At 36.7% G+C, this 26985-nt stretch overlaps 1 long non-coding RNA gene across 1 annotated transcript; it reads left to right on the forward strand.

Moving 5' to 3' along the window:
- LOC101421597 (uncharacterized) lies at window positions 1-26985 on the forward strand. The gene is made up of 5 exons (XR_009185800.1): window positions 1-195; window positions 1057-1206; window positions 3302-3435; window positions 8257-8320; window positions 23454-26985. It is a non-coding gene; the product is annotated as an uncharacterized lncRNA (long non-coding RNA).

Genomic DNA, 26985 nt, shown 5'->3' on the forward strand with positions numbered 1-26985 from the left:
GTGGAAAGCATGAGAATTGGAATGAAGTACACCGTTTTTTTTCAGACAAGCCTATTTTTTCAGTTTGCAGGTGAACTCGCTCCTGTTTCTGTGTAGGTGGGGCTATAGGCCAGGTGTGTGTGTCTATAAATCCACACCCATTTTTAACCAGAAACATGCAGAATACACTTCTAGCCAGAGCACAGGCCAGTTCAGGTAAGCATGCAACGTTTCCAGATTATTTAATCAGTAGTCAAATTCTGCTATATTTAAATGATCAACTTTCACTATTCAAAAGTGAGACCTTCAGTTAAACTGGAGAAAATTAAACGAAATTGTGCTTTTCTTCTCTTAATGAACTGAATTTCTTTTGCTGGTTTCATAATTTCATTCTGTATTTATAATAATGATATTAAACACAGTGGCACCAAACAAAATGACTTTACAAATAACAATTGTTTTTCCCTGTTTTCTTTTAAATTTAGTTTCTTTTTAAAATAGAGAACTTTTTGTATAATGCATAAGTAAATGACTTATGCTAAATTACTTTTGAAAAGTAAAATAGTAGAGTCAGAAAATCCTCACTAGCCATTTTTATAAAACCTAATTATATACATTTGGTTGTGAACCCCCTGAGTAAATTGCTCCAAGGCCAAAACCATGTTAATATTCATCTGTGTTCCTTTAAGTAGCTTACCTGTGTGCCTGGTGCTAATGGGACCTCTGCAATTTGTGCTCTAGTTCACCAAACAGTGTGGACCCAAAAATACATAAGTTTTATTGTTTGTCATAGTCTATATTTAATACCTACTTTATAATTTATCAAACAATGTAAAACAGAAAACTAAGCTTTTAATTTTTTTAAGGACAATATTTGACAAAAATATGTAAACACTTGAAATCTGGAGAAAAAAAATTTGGTCCCCACTCAACTCTAAACTTGGCACCTTTCAAATAGGAAAATGGTGAAGCTGTACTTTCTTTGTCATATGAGTTTCTCCCGCTAATCTCTGTCTCTAACATAAAGAACCCTTTCTAACACTTCTTCCAGATTACCTTTTCTTGACTCTTCTTTAGGTCCAAGGCCCCTGGAAGAATCTTTAAACAATTATGGACTCTCTTTTCTAGTCAAGTACCCATAGACACATAAGATTTTACAAGCAATTTCAGGAACTGTGAGCCTCCTGAAGCTCATCCATAGACCTTCTAGAAGCCCAGTGGATACAGGTAAAAATGCTACCCTGTTTGATTGCTTCAGTTTCTCCACTGCAACTTTCAACTTGACTGAGCCTGCCCTCTCCAGACCGGGCTTTGCGTTCCAGATTCACCTGAAAGTATCCCTGCCTCAGTTTCACCTTTTCTTTGTTTCAGTACCTTACCTTTCAGTCCTTAAAGTACAAAATGTTATTCTTAAATGTTTTATGGTATTAGTAAGTTATAAGAACCTAAACTGAGATCCTTATCGGGCACCATGGTTATTCTTTAACAGGGTTTTTCAATGCTGAATACAAAGAAAGTAAAAATAGGTGGGTCCATTGCAAATTAGTGAGAGAAATCATTTAAATGGGGCTAACCTGAAGCATTTTCATTCCTATATCTGATGGTGTGAAGGGATGCACTGCTGGGAGAGTAAAGAGATTGGAAGGGGAGGAATGAGAAAGGATCTGGAGGCCTAGAATCTGTAAACTTCCCCACGACCCCGGTGCTGGTCCTCTCTATGATGACAGCTGTTATGTGGCACAACCAACCTATTATATCGTTGCCCAGCATGAAACGTTTCAAGGATGTATTTGTGTCTTATTAATCTTTCCATTTTCTATAATGCCTAGTAGTGTTGTATAAACGGAATCACTCAACATTCAAGTCACCATTTTAATCCTTGGGTGTAGGAATTTACCACTAAATAATGGACGTCAAGGGGAAAATGTTTTAAAGGAGTTTTTAACAAATGTGAAGTTTTCTGTACATTATTTTGAGGTGAAGTTTCAAAACAACATGTCAACCATTTTCATTTGGGTTTTATATACTGCAAATGGTATAAATGAACAACATCTCACCAGTATTAAACATTCCGTGTAACATATTTATCAAGAGGTTGAAGACCAGATCAGGCCCAGCTCTAAAACTTTTGATCACCTCTTAACATGCGGAGGGTAAGGGACGGCATCAACTTGAATCTAGCTAACCAAGAGAGAATGTAATCACACAAGTCTGCTCTTCTTTATATATATATTTAATTTATAACAAGGTGACAGCAATTCTTGATTCAAAGTAAAAGCTGGGCTATTAACTTAAGAACAAAAGGCTAAGTAACTGAAGGCAGGAAGAGGAAGGAACTGAAGGACAAGAAACACCCATACAAATTCTATTTTTCCTCTGAATTCCATTTTAAGTAATATTTTTTCATGTCTAATGTCATTATCTTGATGTATAATTAAATTCTATTTAAATCTATTAGATCCAGAACAATCAAAAGGCAAAGAGTATTTCTTTTATGCTGGAAATCACCTTTGTATTGCACTTTACAATTTAAAGGCCTTTCATAAGGATCTTATTTGGATTTCACTATTGTACTATGAGTGGTATAACGCAGTTCAGAAACAGGCTTTGTAGGCCTGGTACTATTCTCTTTTTTTTTTTTTAATTCAGCCTTTTCTTTTTTTTTAAGATTTATTTATTTATTTCTCTCCCTTCCCCCCCGACACCGGTTGTCTGTTCTCTGTGTCTATTTGCTGCGTCATCTTCTTTGTCCACTTCTGTTGTTGTCAGCGGCACAGGAGTCTGTGTTTCTTTTTGTTGCATCATCTTGTGTCAGCTCTCCATGTGTGCAGCACCATTCTTGGGCAGGCTGCACTTTCTTTCGCGCTGGATGGCTCTCCTTACGGGGTGCACTCCTTGCACGAGGGGCTCCCCTATGTGGGGGACACCCCTGTGTGGCAGGGCACTCCTTGTGCATATCAGCATTGTGCATGGGCCAGCTCCACACAGGTCAAGGAGGCCTGGGGTTTGAACCACGGACCTCCCATGTGGTAGAAGGACACCCTAACCACTGGGCCAAGTCCACCCACGGTCCTATTCTCTTTCTACCCCCTCTGACTGCTCCCAGAATGCCTAGAACAGGGCTTCCCACCATTTATTGAGCTGATTGCATTTTTTAAAATGTTTTTAAAATAGAAAATGAATGAAATGTTTCCATGGTTGTACCATGTCAAATCCAGCCAGCAGTACCATCTGTCAGCACAGGTTTGGTCTGTTAACAAACCTCCCTTAATGACAGCCTGGGGTAACCTACTAGATCTGAACATTATTTTCTATCACCTAGCTGCTTCTGAGGGATCCTCTGGAAGAAATGATATTATCCCAGCTCTGCCCTTGGCCTCTTATTCATAGCAGTTTCTTCCAACCTTGCCATTGCAATCAAGAAACAGAAGAGACCTCCTCAGATACTCTCAAGAGGTACTGAAATCTCACTTTATTTTTCTAAATTCTGTCATTTTGATTATTTTAAAAATATCCAGTCTTTTTATCCATAGTCTGGTAATAATTCAAACACAATTAACTGAAATATTTTTCTGTATACCACTTCAAAATAGGCAAAAAGAGAAGACCACTTAATTTTAGAGAGTGAGTGAAACTATCTGACAAAAAATGAAAACAATTTGCTACATCTTTTCCGAAAATAGTGGAGAATTGGTTTGGCTGCTTATAACTTTGGTTACCAAAGTTCTGGATGATAAGGATTGATTGCTTTGTATAACAAAGTTCTGAAGACAATTTATGAGCCCTCAAGAGTTGTTCATATTCCCTGTCCTCTCTTTATTAAGCTATGAGAATAACATGGGATGATTTTGTACAAGTCTACACAGAAAATTATAATTTACCCCACCTCTTGAAAATTTTGACTAACCAAGGTCTTGCTATATTGATTATAGAAAACAGCTACAGTGGTTTTCAGATGTCATAACATAGATTTGTCATTAGTTTCATGATTAGGAAAAGTTCTATTTTTATACTTATTGTCTCATTTTGGCCTAAGAAACAATTATATCTTCATCTATAAAGAAACATTTTACAAATAAAAATATTCAAAATTGGTTTCTAGGTCCCCATGTAACCAAAATAAAAATAGACTCATTTGTCTCTCGATGGTTAATTCAAAATTAGCAGTATAACAACAAAGGCATTGACCACTATTTCTTTGAGGTTTGGTCCAACTGAGTGAGTGCGGTTTGATCCAGATTACTGGAGGCCTTATAAAGAGGACCTAGAAGTCAGAGAAGCCGGAAAGGAGAGGACATCTCCATATGACAGGAGGCAGAGATAAGCCAAGGAGCTCCAAGGATTGCCAGCAGCCAGTACCAGAATGTTAGTCTTCAGAGAGAAAGCATCGTCTAGCTGACAGCTTTATATTGAACTACTTCTAGCCTCAAAACCATGATCCACTCCCCCTCTGCCCTGCATGGGACGTGACTCCTGGGATGAGCCTTTCTGGCACCAAGGGATTAATACCAAGCACAAACCAGTGACGCACTTGGAAAAAGCTCCTGACCTAAAGAGGCAAACATTAAATACAAAAGAGTTTTACAGCTAAGAGATTTCAAAGTGAGTCAGGAGTTCATTTCAGAGGTTGCACTTATGCATATCTCAGGCAGCTCTAACTGCCACAGTAAAAAATTTCAAATAGGGGTGCTTCTGAGGGTTCTAGGGCCATCCAGACACTATAGGCAAGATACACAACCCCAGGAAATGGACATCTCATTGGTGGGCATTACCTTGGATATAGCAGAGTTAGACTCATTTATAACTCCCTACACATGATTCATCTATCCCTTTTACTTAAACCTATAAATAGCACTATACCCCTTAAATAAATGTCCCAGAGACTTGATTCTTCAATCTGTTCACATGCCGGTTGAGCCCTGAATCTAAGCAGAGTTGCAGCCACACTTACTCTCTGGTTTTTCAGATTCACCCAGGACAATGAACAAAATGATGGTGATGGACAACCCCCATCTCCCAAAATCAGAGTATCTACAACTGGAAGCAAAACATTCCTTCCATCTACTCCATAACATCTAAGCCCCCTCTCAATCTGAAGCAGAGCAGGCATCCCCATCCCCAAATCCTCAAGGTTAAGGAATGAGCAAATATAAGGGGGAATGCAGCCATGGACCAAAGTAATGGCCATGGACCAAAGTAGTAATGGAAGTGTGTGTACCACTGATACAAAGATAGTGGTTACCAGAGGTTCTGGGGGTGGGGGGAGAATAGTTGGAACATAGGGCATTGGAACCAAATGCAAACCACAATGTAAATTATAGACCTTGATTAGTAGCAGTGCTTCAATATTTATTCATCAATTGAAACAAATGTACCACATTAATATAAGATGTTATTAATAGGGGAAGATGTAGGACAGGGAGGGATGGGATATATAGGAATCCCTTATACATTTGGTGTAACTTTTCTGTAATCTAAAATCTCTTTTAAAATAAAGTTTATTATGTTTAAGAATTTTTTTAAAGGAAAGTAACAAGTAGTGGAGAAGATGAAGAGAAATTGTATGTTGTGGTAGAAATGTAATGTGGTGCAGCCACTGTGGAAAGCAGTATTGTGGCTCCTCAGAAAGTTAAATGTAGAATAACCTTATTACCCCACAAGTCTACTCCTAGCTTTTCATACTCAAATAAATTTAAAACAAGACTCGAGCTGACTTGACACCAACATTCAGAGCAACATTATTCACAACAGCCAAAGGAGGAAGCAACCCAAATGCCCATCAGCAGATGAGGTGATAAGCAAAATGTGGTCCATACACAGTGGAATATTATTTGGTTGTAAGATGGAACAAGGTTCTGAGACATGCTGCACTATGTATGAACTCTGAAAACATTATGCTGAATGAAATAAGCAAGACTTATAAGGACAAATACTATATGACTTCACCTAGATGAATATCTAAAAGTAGAAAATTTGTAGAGATAGGAGGTAGATTAGGGATTTCCAAGTGATGGAGGGGTAAGGGGAAATGGGGAGCTTTTGCTCAGTAAATATAGCAGGTATGTAAATTTTTGAAATTTTAAAATAAAATTGGGAAACGGACTTTGGCCCAGTGGTTAGGGTGTCCATCTACCATATGGGAGGTCCGTGGTTCAAACCCCGGGCCTCCTTGACCCGTGTGGAGCTGGCCATGTGCAGCGCTGATGCGCGCAAGGAGTGCCGTGCCACGCAGGGGTGTCCCCCGCGTGGGGGAGCCCCACGCGCAAGGAGTGCGCCCGTGAGGAGAGCCGCCCAGCGTGAAAAGAAAGAGCAGCCTGCCCAGGAATGGTGGCGCCCACACTTCCCATGCCGCTGACGACAACAGAAGCGGACAAAGAAACAAGACGCAGCAAATAGACACCGAGAACAGACAACCAGGGGAGGGGTGGGAAATAAATAAATAAATAAATCTTTAAAAATAAATAAATAAATAAATAAAATAAAATAAAATTAATACAAAAGGACCAAAAAACATTGTTTTAGTCAACTCATTGTGAGATATTTGTGAAGCAGCTCTGGCAAACCGAGATAGTTACTAATATCAGGTAAAAACAAAGCAACTCTGCTGGTAAGGAAATTAAAATGGTACTGCTACTTTAGGAAACAGTCTGGCAGATCCTCAAACAGTGAAAGACAGAGTTGCCATTCAACCCAGCTTTTCCTCATAAGTATATACCCACAAGAAATTAAAACATATCTCCACACAAAAACTTGTGCATGAGTGTTCATAGGAACTTTACTCATAATAGCCAAAAAGTAGAAACAACCCACTGGCCTTCACTGACGAATGGATAAACAAAATGTAGAATACACATATAAAGGACTATTATTCAGCAGTAAAAAAGAATGAAGTACTGATATATGCTACAGCACAGATGAACTGAATTGAAAATGTACTAAGTGAAAGAATCCAGTCATAACAGGCCACATGTTTTATGATTTTATTTGTATTAAATGTTCAAAATAGGCAGACCTTCCCCTATATATTCTCTGTAACATTTATGCAATCTAAGTGTCTTTTAAAAAAGAAAAGAGAAAAAGAAAAATATACAGATCCTTATGAGCTATAAAATAAAATGTATGAAAAAAATAGGCAGATCTATATAGAAGAAAGTAGAGTAATGGTTGCTTATGGCTGGGGGACATGATATCTAAAAAGTACTGGGTTTCTTTTTGACATGACGAAAATATTTTAAAATTGATTGTGGTGATAGTTGCAGAACTGTGAATATACTGAAACTCATTGAACTGTACATTTTCAATGAGTAAATATGGTATTGAATTATATCTAAATAAAAGTTCTTACCAAAAACAAACAAAAACAAACCAGCAAGCAAAATATGGTTCTTTCACTCAGGAATGTGTATATATCTTGCTTCTTAATTCCTAGCCATTATTTAGCCTTGGCATCAAAACCACGAACTGTGGCCTGACAATATTCAAAACACACAAGAAATTTGGCATCCACACTAGCATCCCAAAACTTATAATTTCAAATTGATTCAATCTTTCTCATCACTACACTGAGACATTTTCTGAATTACTCTGCAATGTTTCTGGGTGTTTGTGCATTTTTCTCCTTGAAGAGTCACCCTTTCATCTCTTACATGCATTCCCAACTACTCATATCACATCTTCTCTAACGCTACTGGGTTCTCTCTTCCTTGCTTTGTGATTCTCTCCTTCACTCTTCTGTACACTTCCGAAACACCTGTTTTATTGTGCCTCTCAACCATAAAATTCCCACACAAGAAATTTTTCCACGTCTGAACTCACAGCTAAATTCATAATTCCTTTTTTTTCCCACAATGTATACTAACTCCGAAGGGGTTGTCATGTATCTTCAAGTGCTCAGGATACAAGAGCTTTGTGGAGTTCAGCCCTAAGTATTTCTGATACCTTTACCAAGTATGAAAAGCTTCACTCTTATTGCCTGGACATTCTAAAAGCCAGAGCTTTGGTGAGATCCAGAAAAGGTCCTTCCAATTACCCCTAAGCATAATGGCATTTATTGAGTACTTACTGCATTTAAGGCCATGGTCCTTGAAGTTGGAAATAGGAAAAGACTCCACACAACTTCATATTAATCACAATTATGTACCTTATACACTTTATGCCAACCAACTGTTCTGTGCTTGGTTAAATATCTGTGAGTAGATACCTACTTTTCAAATGCCCAGTTCAGAGTTCTTCTGTGGTCCTGGGTTAATCTATTGATTTTTTTCTCCTCTGTTTCAGGATGGGGAGATAACATCGCTTGGGTACAGACTTATGAAGAAGGTCTCTTTCATGCTCGAAAAAGGTAAAGTATCTCTCAGTTAATTTTAATAGATTGTATAGGTACTTCCTTATTGAAGAGCCAAAAACTGGCATTTTATTTTCTGAAAGGATGCCATGGTGTTTGTTCTGCTGTACTGCATAATATTTGACTACTAGTTGCCATTAGGAGGTTTTTTATAAATGAGTTCTGAATAACTCTGTATTAATTTCTTAATTGTACAAGCAAGCTTGAATGCAAGTTTTATTTTAAAAAAACAAAAATAGTATCACTCATTAGAAATTCTACAAGTTTAAATAGCAAAAGGTTGGGAGCAGTAGTTCTCAAGCCTGTTTGCTCATTGGAATCATTTGGGGAACTTCTTTAAAATCTGTATTTATATTCAGTCAGTCAAGTACCTATTGAATGTCCACTGTTATGTGCCAGGCTATTCTTGGCTCAATGAACAAGAGCAGCATGATTTTTATCCTTAAAGACATACTAAATCTTTGGGCATAGAGCCTAGAAACTTGCATTTTTTAAATTCCCCAAGAATTTACCAAATATCTGAAGAACATTCAATTCCAATACTTTTTAAATTGTTCTAGAATAGAAAATTACATGAGAATTAAGTAACCATTCTCTCAAAACTGGACAAATATTATAAAAGAAGTCTCTATGATAATCTCATTTCCAAATATGAGTGAAGCAAACAAATAACTTATTAGCAAAGAACAGCCTGTAGAACATTTTATAAATACACCCACACCCTGATATACTGAGGTTTATTCTGGGAATACTGGGATGATTCAATATTAAGAAATTTATTAATTAAAATAATTTAATATTTATAGGAGTTAAATTATAGAATCATCTCCTATCTCCACAAATGCTGAAAAGGCATTTAATAGAATGCAACGTCTGTGCTTGAATTTTAAAAACAATTTTATTAAACAATATTAACTATTTTAATTTACCCTAATAAGGAAACATCCATCCCAGCAAAAAAGCCAATGTCATGTCTAATAGGAAAACAAAGAGAAGCATCCCATTCAAGTCTGGATAATCAAAGATGCCTGCAATCACCATAATTACTAACATTGTTCTGGAGGCACTAACCAATGCAATTATATGAGGAAAACTAAAAGTACAAACTTGTAAAGGAGGAGGTAACAGTATCTTTATGTGCAAATGAAGATTGTATATATAAAAACCTCAAGAGAATGAAATGAAAATAATCAAAACAATGAAAATTTAGTTATGTTTGATGAGAACAAATTAATATACAGACGTCAGTAACATTTATAAACAGAAAACACACCAAAAGGAACTCATAAACTACCCCCATAAAAAGTGGCAATAGAAGAGATAAAATATCCCAGGATAAACTTAACAGAAAAAATATAAAACCCATATGGACTTGGAAGCACTACTGAGGGACCAAAGGAAAAAAAAAGTACACGCGAAAAGCAAGGTGTATCAACGTTCGTGGATAAAAACACTACACTTGACAACATAAAAACATCAATTCTCTCTCATTTATAAAAAAGTTAAATGAATCATAATAATTTGGTACAAGGATGTTTTTTAAAGATGATTCCAAAGTGAAATGGAAAAATAAAGAATAGTTAGGACAATTCTGAAAAGAAATCAGTTGGCATTAATCATTCGATATCAAACATTTTACCAAGCTACAACACAGAAAGTTACTGATAAATGAGTAGAATACAATGGGGAGTCTAGAAATACAACAGCATATTACAGGAATTTTTAAACGATAAAGTAGCATTTCAAATCAGAGGTAAGGGAAGACCAACTATATAATAATTGATGTCGGAAAGGAGTAGGTAGTTATCTGGGAAAAAGAAAGAAATTTGGATCTATGCCTTACTTTTTATGCCAAAATAAGTTACAAAAATATCATTATAAAATGAAATCATAAAGTTACTACAATATTCTGTTGCAGGATTTTAATTTTTAAATTCTTGGAGTGGACAAGGGTTGGGACTCAGGTGAGACGAGAGAGGCCCCTAGGATGCAAAAAGGAAGCACTTAAATGTTACACCCTACACACTCCTCTTGCCTAACCCTAGTCCTGGTCTTTAGGCTTGAAAAAGAAAAGAGGCAGGGTGGAAAAAAAAGAAAGAAAAAGCCTAAAAGAAATGACTTATTTTTTATTACATGAATTTTCTACCTTAACAAAACCAAAAACCATCTGCAACAAGCAGAAACCAAAAACCATAGCACAAGGGTGAATTTCTCTAAATATTAAGTTCTCTTACAAATTAATAAGAAAAAGGCCAACAAGTCAATAGAAAAAAATGAATAATTAATATGAAAAATAGTTCACAGGATAGAAAAACAAGTAAGTAACTTTTAAACATATTAGTAAGATGATAATTTCTATAAGAGAATTAACCATGCTAACTTTCCCTTTTCACCATTTATGAAAGAATAAAATGTTTGATAACCCAGATTTAGTGGGATTAGAGCACTTACTCCTTCACAGAACCAGAGAAAAAATAAATTGAAACAGCCTCTATGGGGAGTATATCTATCAAAACTGTAAATATATACTTTTTTCTTTTTAAAGATTTACTTTTTATTTATTTCTCTCCCCTTCCCTCCCCCCACCGCTGTCTGCTCTCTGTGTCCATTCACTGTGTGTTCTTCTGTATCTGCTTGCATTCTTGTCAGCAGCACCAGGAATCTGTGTCTCTTTTTGTTGCGTAACCTTGCCGGCCACCTCTCCATGTGCATGATGCCACTCCTGGACAGGCTGTGCTTTTTTAGTGTGGAATGGCTCTCCTTGTGGGGCACACTCCTTGCACATGGGGCTCTCCTACATGGGGACACCCCTGCATGGTACGGCACTCCTTGTGCACATCAGCACTGTGTGTGGGCCAGCTCACCACATAGATCAGGAAGCCCTGGGTTTGAACCTTGGATCTCCCATATGGTAGGCAGACACTCTAGCAGTTGAGCCAAATCCACTTCCCCAATATACACATTTTTGACCTAGAAATTCCACTTCTGGAAATGTATTCATGAACATACGCACATATGTGCAAAACCATCTGTGTATAACAGTATGTTCATCAATGCGGTGTTTGTAGATGATTGGAAACTAAACCTAGAGACATTGGAAATAATTTAAATTTGCATCCTTGGGGGATTCCGTACATAAATTTAATTATAATGAGATATTAAACAACAGCAAAATGGAAGAATATTCAAGACATATTGTTATGTAAAAAAGCAACATACAAATATATGTGTATACTAGCTATTATTTCTGCTTTTTAAAACTAAAGTAATATACATATATGTGTGATACACACACAAATCCATATAGATGTACACAATTCATATACATATACATAGATATAAACAGGTATATGACCTCAAAATCTCTGGAAGGATACGTAAGAAATGGTAACACTGCTTACTTCCAGAAGGTAGAGTGGGAGGGAGATTTTTACCTTTTTGAATTTTAAACCATCTGAATTTATAATCTATTTTAAAACAAAATTATAAAATGTAAAACTGTAATTCACCAAGTGATACTGATAAGCAGCCAGGTTCAGGAAGCTTTGGTTATTGACAGTCTCAGAAGTACAGTTATCAAGTTTTTAAAAATTATTTCTCTCAAGTTCCACATAATCTGATTTGCCTATTCAGGCATTAGATCAGGTATCACCTGTTTTTATATAGTCCTCATGCTAAGAATGATTTTACACTTTTAAATTTTTGAAAAATTCAAAAGAAGAAATTTTGTGACAATGAAAAATTACATGAATTCATATTTCAATGCACAAAAATGCTTTACTAGAACACATTTTTATTCTTCTATGTATTATCTATGACTGCTTTTGCCTGATAGGGTCTACAAAACTTAAAATATTTACTAAGTGGCCCTTTACTGAAAAAATTTTCAGCTCTCTGTTCCTACTTCAAATTCTGCCAGAAATATTTTCTGTGCTTTTCCTGAAGTGGTAGTGTCTTGGTTTGAATATGTGAATACCCTGTAATAGTATTACCTGTTAGCACGGAAGTCTTCTGTTGTCTTCATCACTTTTCCTTGGACTTCAATTGTCTGGAAATCTGATGCTGAAATTAGTTTTTAAAGGGTTACATAAATATTTTTCCCCACACATAGTTGCAATTGTTTCCGGCTGTTTAGTATGTGCTGCGCAGAAACGAGAGCAGTTCAGAAATCAGAAAGAGTCATGCCCCTAACCTTAACTTTGTGTCAGGATGCCCAGTACCTATCTAGCTCAACCAGAGGAAGAGTTATCTAGTAGAAACTATTAGACTGATACTTTGAAGGTCTGCCTTCTAGATAGATCTGTCTCTAAAAAAGTCAATAAATATTCTTAGCCCTAGTTTCCTATTGGTAAAAATTGCCAAGGACATTTCCTTCATTGGATTTCTAGTCTGTTTTTTCATCAGTAAGTTTGAAGTGCTGGCAAAAGCTAGCTTTGTACCATGAATAGCTTTCTGTCATAAATCTTATGAAGGGTAAGCGTAGGATTTATTCTTACCTAAAATATACTTATAGTTCAAGTTAAGGAATTAAATAAAATTATTAACATTCACATTTTCATACTTAACATTTTTCAAAGCTAAAGAACATTTGGTACCACATAGGGTAATGTAATGACAGGTACTCACATGATTAACTGTTAAATTTTTAAAAGACTTGTGGTTACTAAGCACACACTAGAATCTGCCTTATTTGATGCACAGTCCTCTCAGGATTAAAGCAACATTTTAGAGACATCCTTTATATCCAAATTCAATTATTTTATTCTTTACTATCATTAAAATTCTAATTTTTCTACTTTAAATAATTAGAAAGCCAATTAGCTATTATCAAAGCTTTTCAGAGAAAGGGAAGCGGACTTGGCCCAGTGGTTAGGGCGTCCGTCTACCACATGGGAGGTCTGCGGTTCAAACCCTGGGCCTCCTTGACCCGTGTGGAGCTGGCCCATGCACAGTGCTGACGCGTGCAAGAAGTGCCCTGCCATACAGGGGTGTCCCCCGTGTAGGGGAGCCCCATGCGCAAGGAGTGCGCCCCGTAAGGAGAGCCGCCCAGCGCGAAAGAAAGTGCAGCCTGCCCAGAAATGGCACCGCACACATGGAGAGCTGATACTACAAGATGACGCAACAAAAAGAAACACAGATTCCTGTGCTGCTGACAGCAACAGAAGCAGACAAAGAAGACAACACAGCCAATAGACACAGAGAACAGACAACTGGGGCGGGGGGAAGGGGAGAGAAAGAAATAAATATTTTTAAAAAAAGCTTTTCAGAGTTAAGATCAAAATGACACTCAAAAATGTATGGGTAGGGGAGCAGATGTGGCTCAGTGATTGAGGGCTGGCTTCCCACTCATGAGGTCCTGGCTCCAGTTCCTAAAGAATAAAATAAATAAATAAAAGACAATGATCATATGAAAAAATTATAGTAAAACACTAGGGGTTTGGGTGTGTGTTTTTTTTAAGTATGAAGAGGGTTTTTCTCTGGTCCCACATGTATTTGGACTTCTCCAGGAGTGGTACATGCCGTGGTCTGTGTGGTTGCCCTGTCTAGAGAGCAGAGTTCCACCAGGGTGGTGAGGACATCACCATGCCTAACCATCAAAGGGGAAAAGTGCAGGATGGGATGGGGAAAGCCATCCATCCATACAGAAGTAAGGTAGCTTAAATTCTAAGAGAAGTCCACAAACAAGGAAAAAAGTCTCTCTGCTCCTCCACATTCTACAGACAACCACAGTGCCAGCCACCTCCATGAAAAACTATGGAGAAGGTCAGATGAATTTGACCTTATAGGACGTCTGGTCACCAGGTCTGCTGTAAATGCCAGAAAGGAGCAGGTTGTTGCCATCAGTGCCCCCTTCATTGACCTCAACTATATGGTCTACATATTATAGTATGATTCCACCTGTGGCAAGTTCAAAAGGTACTAGCAAGGCTTAAATTGGGAAGTTTGTCATCAAGGGAATCCCATCACTATCTTGCAGGAGCGATATCAAGTGGAGCGATATCAAGTGGAGCGATGCCAGTGCTAAATATGTTGTGGAGTCCACAGGTGTCTTCACGACCCTGGAGAAGCCTGGGGTTCACTTGAAGGGTGGCACCAAGAGAGTCGTCATCTCTGTCCCTTTGGCCAGTCCCCCCATGTTTGTGACGGACGTGAACCATGGAATGTATGACAACTCCCTGAAGATTGTCGGCAATGCTTCTTGCACACTCAGCTGCCTAGCCTCCTTGGTCAAGGTCATCCATAACAACTTTGGCATTGTGGAAGGACTCATGACCACTGTCCATACCATCACTGCCAACCACGGGACTGTAGATGGCCTCTCCAGAAAATGTGTCATGACAGCTGTGGAGCTGCCCAGAACATCATCCCTGCACCTGCCGGTGCTGCCAAGCTGGTGGGCGAGGCAATCCCTGAGCTGATCGGGAAGCTCACTTCCCACTGAATGTCTTCAGCATCCTCACCCCCAGCGTGTCTGTTGTGGATCTGACCTTCCTTCTGGAGAAAGCGGCCAAATACAATGACACCAAGGAGATGGGGAAGCCAAAGGGCATCCGGAGCTAAACTGAAGACCAGGTTGTCTCCCACGACTTTAACGGTAATACCCACTCTTCCACCTTTGTTGCTGGGGCTGGCATTGCTCTCAACCACCACTTTGTCAAGTTCATTTCCTGGTATGACAATGAATTTGGCTACAGCAACAGGATGGTGGACCTCATGGTCCACACGGCCTCCAAGGAGTAAGAGCCCCCTGGACCACCAGCCCCAGCGACAGCATAAGAGGAAGAGAGAGGAAGGCAGCTGTTGGGGTGTCCTAGCCCCAACTCATCTCCCACCACTGAGCGTGGCTTATCCTCCACGGTTTCCACCCAGACTCCCTAAAGAAGGGGAGGGGCTCAAAGGGCAGAGGGTTTTACCTTGTCATGTACTATCAATAAAGTACACTGTACCCAGCCAAAAAAAGAGAAAAATTGAAGAATGAAAAGGCCTCGCATCGCAACAGTATTGGTGAAAAACTAGAGTGGTTTCACAATTACCACAGTTCCAAAAAGGTAGAATAGTCAAAGAAAGACACTTGTGAATTAATTGAAAGTTATTTAAACCAATTCCATAATGAACTGGAGAAGACTGAGTTACATAACAGCATCAAAGACAGGCAGGGAGGACGCATCGTTCCCAGCAGGCAGCCGACGGTGTGCCAGCAGCAGCAGCATAAGGATGTGGCCTTGAGATTCCAGGCATGGTTAATGCAAGAAATCCAAAGACTTTTAGGGAATGGGATTTTGAGCTGAAGAAACGTTAAATGAAAAAATCTGTGCTAATGATGCAGCTCCCAAGAAGTGCAAGAGGAGAAATATTACAACCGTAGAAAACGATTGAGGGAAATTGTTAACTAAAAGATGAAACAAATGACTCAGATGAGGAAATAACTGCAATGACCTAATTGTTTTTACTTCAGTTTAAAATAAATAATTTTAGAGCTACAAGTTATACTACATATATATATGTAGTCTAGATACAGAAGATTGCTATTAGATCATTTTTTAATATGTGAAGAGTCCCGTTTGTAGTTTCAAAAATGATGTTAGAATTTTTATTTAAAAACCAAGTTTGCTTTATCATTTATATTATGATGTTAAAGTGGATATGAAGTGATCTGCAAAATCTATTTAGCCTGTATTTCCAGGGATGTGACAGTGATATGAACAAGGACAGAAAATGTTTTAATTTTTTACCTCATGCTTACTGACAACTGCCTAATCTCACATTATGAGTATTCTATTTCCAAAAGGGTCCTATGCATACTTCCTGAGCTGTGATGATGCTCTAATAATGATTGAAGAGATGAATACACAGCGATGTGATTATACCAAATACCGTTAATTGTATACTTTGGATAGATTGTATGTTTTATTAATATGTATCAATAAAATTGATTTGTTAAAAAAAAAATCCTTCAAGTCAACAATAAAAGGGCAACCCAACCGGATGTAGTTCAGTGGTTGAGTGCCTGCTTCCCATATACAAGGGCCCGCATTCAATCCCGGTACCTCCTATGAATAATAACAATAATAATGAGTGGAATGCTTACGTTTTAAATGCTAGTTCAAGGGTTATTCTTTTTAAAAAATTATTATAAGAATTCAAGTTAACTCATTCTGAGTTCACATGTATGAAAACTGTTTTTTGTTTATAATTTTGCTTAATATTTGTTTTAGAGGAAGAATGACTATAAGAACATTTTAAATAGTACTTCAATGACTTTTTTCCCTGGGCAGGTCCCTCTTTAACAGTCAGAGCTGATATAACTGGGAGATACTCTAACAGATTGTACACATATGAACCTCAGAACTTACCAGTAAGCAAGTACTTACACATTATCTTGAAGAATGGTAGTAGCTTGACAGTAAGTCCCTACATCAGTGTGCCTCAAAGTGCAAATCACAAACCAGAATCACTGGGATTGATAGTGGTGGTGTTTAAAATGCAAATTCCTGCCTCCCACCAACACACAGAATCAGAATCTCTCTGGCACTTTAGAATCTTTATTTTAATAAGAATGCCTAGTAATTTTTATGATCCCTAAGGTTTATGACCATTAAAAAGAATATCGTACGCATTACAATTACTCCAACCTTAAGAGAGCCAGTCAATTTTCTTCGTGTCAAAGATCACATGTAATTTCCGAAAATTGAAAATAATTAAATCTTTTGTCTTTAAGTCTATAAGGAAGGAGAGATACAGTCTTATATAGGACTTTAAGCTAATTTTTACAACACTTAAAATCAACTATTTTTAATACAACTATAACCATTACATCCAGTGATACTGATACAGAATAATCAGTATAAAAATAAAAACATGGAAATCCTAGACCATTAAAACCCCTCTCATAAAATTGTTTACAATTGATCAACCATCTCTGAGTGGTCTAATCCCTATATTTACATGTAGCATCTTTAGCCTAATATTCTTTAATATCATAAATAAATTCACATGCTTTCATAGCTATAAATTTAAATGAGTCAATTTCAGATTATGGGACTTAATAGATGATAATGTTTGCTATTTTCATTTAATAGTATCATAAAATATATTTTCTCTACTTCCATGATAAAAACATGAAGAGATTACTAAGACTGATTCAGTAAGAGTTGTAAGGGATGATCAAAAAAAAATGTCTGATCCTTTAAGAGATCAAATATCACAAAGAAAACTTCTGGTTAATTGACTAATCTTAAATGTACAAGTAAATGGATTTCATATTACTATTTAGATTTTTTAAATGGTTTCAATGTCCTTATGAAGGCAAAATTATATTTTAGTAACTAAATTGTCAAAGCCAGAGCATGACCAAGTAGTTTGGTTTCTGCGTGCCTCAGAAGCAAAGAAAGCTTACTACAAGCCAAGAGAAGGGCCTAAATAAGAGATGTCTATACTGGGTGTTTCTATTTCCTCACTTTTCATTCACTCCACTAACTAATCTCATTGATTCTATCCCTTCCCACTGTCCCAAGCATGCTCTGTAAATGATCTGCACATTGCTAAAGCAGGTGGATGCATCCTGGCTACTTCTCATTTAACTTTTAGCTGCATGTTTCAGAGTTAATCATTTCCTTCTTATCCTCTTTCAAATTAAAATAGACATTTAAAATTCAGTTTATAATAAGTGAAAGTATACATTTTAGAAATTGAATTACAAGTGTTCCTTTAATTATTGGGTGAACACTTAAAAACTTTTAAGAAGTTTAAGAAAAGTTTAACTGCTTCAGGAAGATTGAAGAATTTCTCTAGTTAATAGGGGGAGGATTATGTCCATCCTCAAATTATCAAACTCCCAGTCACCAACTGAATTCTTCAAAGGAAGTTTCTGAAGGTTGGTACTGTTTCTTCTATTCCTTTAAATGACACAAAAATTTCCTGCTAATGCAGCACAATAATTAGCTGGCAGTAATTCCTAGAAGGGAGAAAATTTTCAGATGGGCAGAAATTTTTCTAACACATAAATTTGGTTGAATTTAACAAAATTTGAGATATAAACATACACTGGGCTATGATTTAGAAACCTAATTAATACCAATTTTTGAGGAGTCAGAGGAAGAAAGTTTCCTCCAAGTTTTATTTGAACACTATTCTGTTAATTTTAAGCAAACTTTTAGTACACTGATTTATTGACATATAAATGAGTTACATGCCAACAGTACTGATATTCCTGTATCTATCCTGTTTGCAAAAGAATGTTAAATATTCTATTTTATTTTTGATTATTTAAATATTAGATCAAAGTCTGGAGTTAATTTTTTAAATGAATACTAGAATATCAAAAGGCACTGCTATTCTTGAACTTAATAATTTAACTTATGAAGACTAATGTAATAAATTTCATTTTATTTTTGCATAAATAGTACAGTAACAGAGAATGTCAAAAGTCATTTGCAGTGAGTCAAAGTAGAAATTAGGTGAAAATTCAATTGCTCTTTTAATAACTAGTAAATAAAATGAGTATTTTTTCCTCAATTACTATAAAAATATTACTAAATGATTATCTTTAATGTATATGCATTTTTATTTTATTAAACATTTTATTATACACATAATTATACAGTCCCATTTGATGTATATGTACATATATTGTCCATATAACTAATTTGATCATCAGTTTTATTACTGTGCAGCCCTGTAACTAATTTAGTTTTCCTTCTCCTCTTTAGAAGGGGTTTTCGGAGTTTTTGTTTACATTTCAAAGAGAGATAATGCTCAAATTACATATTCAAAGAGAGTTTAGAATAGGGTTGCTAGATAAAATACAAGACATTCAGTTAAATCTGAATTTCAGATAAACAACAAAATTGTCTTAGTGTAAGTTTATCCTGTGCAATATTTGGGATATACTTATATGAAAAAATTATTTGGTGTTTATCTGAAATTTAACAAGGTATCCTATTTTTTTATTTGCTAACTCTGACAACTCTAGAGTTGCCCTCTAGAATCTCCTCCATTTCCTCCTTATAATTTCTTTATTTTTTATCTAAGATGGCAACCTTTATTTTGTATTTCAAATCAAGTACTCAATTTCTGAGTTCAAAAAATTGCCAATTGTTTTTGTAGCATTTTATCTCTGCCAAGTATTCAAATTTGCAATTTTTACCCTGTGCCAGATGCTCTATTTGGTATTGAGGATATAAAGCTGAACTAGACAGAAAAATTTTTTTTTTTTAAAAAAAGTCAATTTTGCTACCCATGAGGAGTTCACAGCATAGTGGTAACCTTATATTTGGTATTTTTCATTATTTGGTATATTGCTGAAAGGAAATAGCTCATTATTAAACAATATAGTAGAATGATGTGGGATCAGCAGACAGATGACCCTACCGCCTAGTAGGTCTGTCAGGCATCATACAGAGACAGCACCTTGAGTGATACAAGAATGTTCTCCATCTTTATGGAAATCAGTATAATGGAGTAGAGAATGAGGCATTCCGTAGAGACTAAAGATGTCTCTGTTAATTGGTTTAACTCTAAAACACAAGCAACTATACTGAGTTGTCTTTGTAGAGTATTTAGAATTTTAGAGTAGGGTTAATAAAATAGTGTGTCATGCTTCAGACAAACTTACTTTTCAAACATATTAATTAACATACTATAAGTATTTATAGAGGTTTGCTTGAGGGTTTACACTAGTACTTCTTAAAACACAACTGCACTTAAAATGATGCATCATCCACAATCAGTATATTCATGAACATCCATACTGAGTAAAGAAAAACATTTTTTCTGCTTTTTAAAATTGTTTCTTGCTCAACATCTATCTCCTTTGCTAAAGGCAAAGCCACCGGGGAGCAGAAAGTCTTTTCACTCCCTATAATTTCTTTCACAAAATAAATTATGCGAGTATTGGGGGAGTTGGGAATTGTAGAGAGCATCCATTATGGAATGTCAGTAAACACTTAACTCCTGTTTTCAGTGATTCCATTTATGAATATCTTTGCTGGAACACATCCAGTGCCCATAGCCTTGTAATCATGCAACTGGAGTTTTACTGATTACTGATTAATGCAACCTTGGGAAGTATATTACAGTTATTTTCCAGAGGAACATGTTCTTTCTCTCCCATCACAATTTGCAATAGTTCCATGATAGATAAGGAAATAACAAAATTTCCCAGCACACACTTAAAAAGAACCCCTGATAGGATGGAAAAGTCATTTCTCACACTAAATTTGTCAGATTCCAGTTCTAAGCTACAAATTTATGCCCAATTATATATTATCTGAGTTACCAAAGGGTTTTATGTCAGAGATTTAGTTAAGAGTTATGAAATATCTAAAGGCAGTGCTGTGGTTTTTATTCAAAAAGCAAAAGTTTTGCCCAGAGAAAGAACTGATTATTATATTTGGTATTTTTCATTATCATTGAAGCAAATATTTATTGAACATTTTCTATGTTCCTGGCACTGCACTGGATTGTCTCATTAATAGCTCACCACAAATGTGAAATTGTTATCCCCATTTTACTGATGAGTTAGCTGGAATTTAAGAGGTTAAATAACTTGCTAACAGGATTACACAGTGAAAATAATAGAACTAGAATTTGGCTCCAGGATCTACATACTTAGCCACCACACAATGCTGTCTTGGATTTGTATATTGTGGAAAACATCAGCTTTAATCAAAACTGATAAATTCAACAACTAAAAATATTTAGATTATGCCCTTAATTAAAGAAGTATAGTTAACATTGATTTCAAATATATTTTACTGCAGCATTGTAGGAAATCCTTCCATTTCTAGCCTTGAGTCTCCACCTCCCAAGAAACCAGATGACAAACTTCCATCAACCTTTAAAGCGAAGTATAATATGAATATAGGTAAAATTGCATATATAAGACTGTTTTTCTTTGACGCTTAACAAATGTAGATTAATACTACAAAATATTAATATCAGACAAAAAAAAAACAACAACACTCACACAAAAAAGCATAATACTAAGTGAAGGAGATCAGACACAGAGTCCTACATACTATATGATTCCATTTATATAAAATATAAATATAAATCAATTTATAAAGATGAAATTAGATTAGTGGTTATGTTGGGCTGAGGAAGGAATGCTGAAGTGTGGTGTCTTTCTTTTTGGAGTAATGAAATTGTTCAAAAGTTTTGAGATGATGAATGTACAACATTGTGATTTTACTAAAAGCCACTGATTATACACCTTGGATAGATCATATGTGAATATATGTCAATAAAACTGCTTAATAAACAAATAATTGTACAAGAATAACCAAAAATAGCAGTTATATAAAGCAGGGGAAACAGAGATTGAGAGGTGGTGAATTTTCTTGTTTGTCTGTTTATTGCTTATTATTGAAATAATGAAAATGCTTTAATAATGATTGAAGTGATGAACGTACAACTATGTTATAGCAAATACCTTTGATTGTACACTTTGGGTAAATTGTACAGTATGTATCAATGAAATTGATTTGTTTCAAAAAAAAAAAAGGCTCAGTATAACTGTGATGTTCAACTTGAGAATCTTCGTGGTCAAGAATGGAAGGGCAGGCAGCAGACTTGGCCCAGTGGTTAGAGCATCCGTCTATCACATGGGAGGTCTGCGGTTCAAACCCCGGGCCTCCTTGACCCGTGTGCAGCTGGCCCATGAGCAGTGCTGATGCACGCAAGGATTGCCCTGCCATGTAGTGGTGTCCCCCGCATAGGGGAGCCCCACGTGCAAGAAGTGCGCCCTGAAAGGAGAGCCGCCCAGCGTGAAAGAAAGTGCAGCCTGCCTAAGAATGGCATGGCACACATGGAGAGCTGACATAAGATGATGCAACAAAAAAAAACACAGATTCCCATGCCGCTGACAACAACAGAAGTGCACAAAGACGACACAGCAAATGCACACAGAGAACAGACAACCAGGGTGGGGGCAGGGAAGGGGAAAGAAATAAATAAAAATAAATAAATCTTTAAAAAAAAAAAAAGAATGGAAGGGCAAGGTAGCATGAAAAAGTCCTTGGGTTGGTTCCATTATTCTATAACCCACCCCCCACCAATGCATATTATTGATCTAAAATGACCTAGTAATATTAGTTTATAATGCTATGCACTGCTACCCACAGCAAAATTTAAGATGACAGTTTACCTTTGGCAGCATTCTTCCCTTCCTTAAAATCTCTGCCTGAGTTATACCTTGCCCTCTTGACATCACTCATTACCCAGAGACGCTCCCTTCCAAACCTGCACTAGGTAAACCCTCGCCACAGGACCTTTGTCCTCCATAATCGCTTTTGCTTTTCCTGGTCCTTTTCCAAACCTTATTTGCCCTTTGTCCAATCCCACTTAGAGAGTCTCCATGGTCAAAGCAGCTATGTAAATTAATCCTCCATAAAGTGTTTGTGATCAGTGATCCTTCCACCTATATTTTCAAGCTTAATAGTGGAAGGCTGAAGAGTTTTCAAGAACCAATAGTAAGTGGGGCTTTCAATTGCCCCCTTAAAACCACCTATTCTACCTAAAATCTGGCTCTAGTACCACTTTGAAGTCATTCACTTCCAATGTTACTGATCCTACAGGACATTTAAGAATTTCATTTACACTAACCATGTAATTCTTTGGAAGCTAAATAGAAATTTCAGAGTAAAGCAATATGCCCTCAAAAGAGCAGGTTTAACTCAGTTTGATTTCATACCTGGATTTGGCACATCTTAATCATGTTTCTTTGTCAGGCACATTGATACCAGTCTGTAACTTTGATAAAACTTCTTGGTGATTCCCTGAATGACATTACAACAACAGCTACAGGCCATTATATATCTGGCCATAACCTACAGAGTCGAAAGGGAGAGAGTATAAACTACAATGTAAACTATAATCCAATGCTCCAAAATGTATTTATCAATTGCAATGAATGTACCACACCGATGAAAGATGTTGCTAATAGGGGAAAATATGGGAGGTGTGAGGAGTGGAGCATATGCCAATCCCCTACATATTCTCTGTAACATTTATGTAAACTAAATATCTTTCTAAAAAAATTTTTTAAGTGAAAAAAAATCCTTTGTGATTTGTTTCAAACTTTAAAAATCTAAAATATAACAACCAGTCATCTTTCTGTCTTTTTTATTAGGTTTTCCCTGCAAAAAGGATAATCTCGGAGACAAGTCCTGCAGAGAATCACTTTACCAAGAAATAGCAGATACGTGATCTCCCGGAAATGTTTGTTCTCTGGAAGTCTTTATAAAAGCAATGGAATCTGCTCCAAGAAACAACACTTCACTAACAATTTATTTTCAGATTCATAAGTTTATTGTTATGTGGAGAGAGCAAGCATTTCAAGGTCAACTCTAGGGTGAAATGTCAGTCAAATGTCTTGATTTATTTTAAGATTTATTTATTTATTTATTTATTTATTTATTTATTTATTTATTTATTTCTCCCCCCTTTCTCCATTGTCTGCTCTCTGTGTCCATTCACTATGTGTTTTTTTGCGTCTGCTTGTATTCTCATTAGGCAGCTCTAGGAACCTATCCTGGGACCTTCTGGAGTGGAAGAGAGGCAACAATTTTCTTGTGCCACCTCAACTCCCTGGTCTGCTGCATCTCTTATTATCTCTCCTCTGAGTCTCTTTTTGCTGTGTCATCTTGCTGTGCCAGCTCTCCACGTGGGTCAGTGCTCCTGTGCTGGCCAGCTCTCCTCTGCGTACGCTACACAAGCCAGAGCTTCACGCGGGCCAGCACTCCACACAGGCTAGCTCACCACACAGGCCAGTTTGCCTTCACCAGAAGGCCCTGGGCATCGAACCCTAGACCTCCTATATGGTAGACAGGAGCCCAATTGTTTGAGCCACATTTAGAAAGACAAACCACAATGCAAGAATGTTCATTTTGCTGTCATCCTCTTGGCACTTGCAAGGAACAAGGCAATGAAGAGCTCTTTCTCTTTTAGCTAATGTTGGCATTCATACTTGACATAACTGCAGGTAATTTATCAGTTTATTTCATTCCTCGTATTAGAGCATCAGAGTAGAGAATCCACAAATGCACTCACCTATACAAAACTGATAGCAATTTAGCCTCTTTCTAACCTTTCACTGTAAAAAGTACATTTCTGTTTCTCTAAGAGAACCTGGCAGTAATCTTTATTGGTAACAACAAATGTACACACCTTTTTTGGAATTTTATCAGGCAGTCTTAGCATGGGGTAGCTCAAACAAAGGAGAGCTCCACAGCGTCAGTTAGGAGCCAGAAGAACAGGATACCAGCCTGCATCCGTCTCTGTACAGGTAGGTGTTGGCTCATTTTAAGCAGATGGTGGACTTAACGATTCTAAAGACTGATGCATTTCTCAATAGACAAATATTTGCACTGGACCAGAATAAACAAGAAAAAAAACTTCTCAGCTTAACTTCCTAAGAATACCTGAAGTTTTAGGACACCTCAGCATTTAAAGTATTGTAGGAAGTAGGTGAATGAGCCTACTAGCTTTTTCTCATGCTTAAATCCTGCCCAGACCAATAAAGGAAAGGATTTGGAAAACAGGCACATACTAAGCTGTATTCAGGAATCTCTAGGTTTCTCCCATTCTCTTGAAAATGTACTGTCGAAGCATATTTTGACTTTAATAAAAGAACACCAGTCAAGTTCCCAACTTGAGCCAGAAAATGTGGACTATTTGCTTTTCTTTCTCTAATTTATACTGTTTATTTTTCTGTAATATAACAGTGGTCATTTTTATCCTAGATGTGAATGCATTGATGAAAGAACTTGAGTAAAGTTTCAATAGATTAACAGAATATTAGTTTCATGTTACTCTTTTAGAGCAAGGGTATGTATACCTGTCTTTTCTATGTGGGTCTGTTTTTTTGTTTTTGTTTGGTACATATTTTTTGAAGAGGATAAGATTAGTATTTGATCTGGCTTCCCTGCTGAACTTGAAATAGCAATCCTACCTCAGGGGTTGGGAGAGTCACGGCGAGACAGATGGATTTCAAAGGGGTGATGACATTATGGAAAACACATAACTAACTAATGAAAAGCAGGAACAAAAGAAGAGCAAGAGTCAGCCTTTGGAATGAAATTTAATTCACAAATGCAGTAAATGGTTTATGCCTTCTACAATATGGTTAGTATTTTGACTTTTGAAAATTAGTAACAGTAAGAAAATTTATTTATTTTAAATACTTCCCCCAAAAAACAAGTAGTTTGAACCATCAACTCTTTCATCTAGCATGGTAGGAAAATTAGATCAAAGAAGGAAGTTAATTTGATTCATATGAACCTCTCTACAAGGAAAAAGCTATCAGATAAGAGAAGAGTGTGCTTATGAGAGGCCACTTGCATTTCCCTCCAGGAGGAAGGGCCAGGGAAGTGCAGTCTCTGGGCCTTGCAATCATCCGGGAATGAGATGGCTGGTGGTCAGAACAAAAATCTCAGCAGCCACTCAGAAAAGCCGGCATGGTGATTCTTGGGGGGGAGTGGGGAAGTGGAGATAAAAGATAAAGTAGGGGACATGAATCTAGGAGTGATTTGGGGACAATATTAGGGAGAGACAGACACACATACACAAACACATTTCTCTCTCAAAGGTGAAGATTTGAAAGAATTAAAGAAGAAAAGAACAGGAAATTAAGAGAAGTGAGGCTATGAGTTATGACGTGGAACTCTTACTTTTCTTTGAGAAGTGCAAGTAAGAATCGGAATACTTCTAAATTCTTTTTGCTGGTTGGAGTCAGAGCCACCTAAGACCTGAGGGTTATTTCGAGTAGAATCATTACTTTTGATAAGAATCTGCTTAATTATGATTCATCATCCCATGAAATATCATCTTCAAAGTATAGATATTAGAACATATCTGTCTTAAATGAATACTAAATAGTTTATTCTTTGATTATTGAAAGCCTTCTAATAACTCAGATTTCCATTATGCCCAGTAAAATGGACAGTTCTCTCTTTCCCTACCTCACTCAAACTCTCAGCAGGAGCCTACATAGCCAAAGCCTCCCTTAAAATCTTTCCCTCTTTTTCTAATAGCACTTTTTGTTATATTTCAGACTTTCTACCTGCATTTCTGGCCAATCTTCCCAAATATCTTCCCAAACTCTTTTATCCAAACTTCAAAGTTTGAAAGCCCCGTGGCTCAAACCTAGGCCCTCTTTTCTGTTTAATCTATGATCTTTCTAGTGGTTTCCGCATCTAATGCCATTTTTTAATACAGTTATATGCTGATTACTCACAAGTATTATTTACAGCCCTGATTCCTCCACAAGTGCCAGACTTGTACATTCTACAAATGTATCACTTTGTACACTATGTATTTGACATCTCAAAGAAAAATAGTTATCTCAAACTTTAACATATCCAAAATAATTGGTTCCCATATATCAGCCCAACTGCTTCTCCTTCTCAGTAAATGGTACCATCTTAATTGTTCAAACAAAAACCTTCCCATGATTTTGGAGAAGGCCTCCATGATTATTCCTATTCCTCATTCCCTACAGCTAACCCCCAACAAATTCTATTGGTTCTAGCTCCAAAGTAAATTCTTTATACCTTTTTCTCTATCTCCCATGTCACCACCCTAGGCAATCACTACTATAATTGCTTCCAATATTTTCCTTGATTCTTGATTTTTCTTATGTAAGTCAATAAATTCCTTTATTA

This window comes from Dasypus novemcinctus, chromosome 5 (assembly GCF_030445035.2).
Source record: "Dasypus novemcinctus isolate mDasNov1 chromosome 5, mDasNov1.1.hap2, whole genome shotgun sequence".
NCBI classification, from domain to species: domain Eukaryota; kingdom Metazoa; phylum Chordata; class Mammalia; order Cingulata; family Dasypodidae; genus Dasypus; species Dasypus novemcinctus.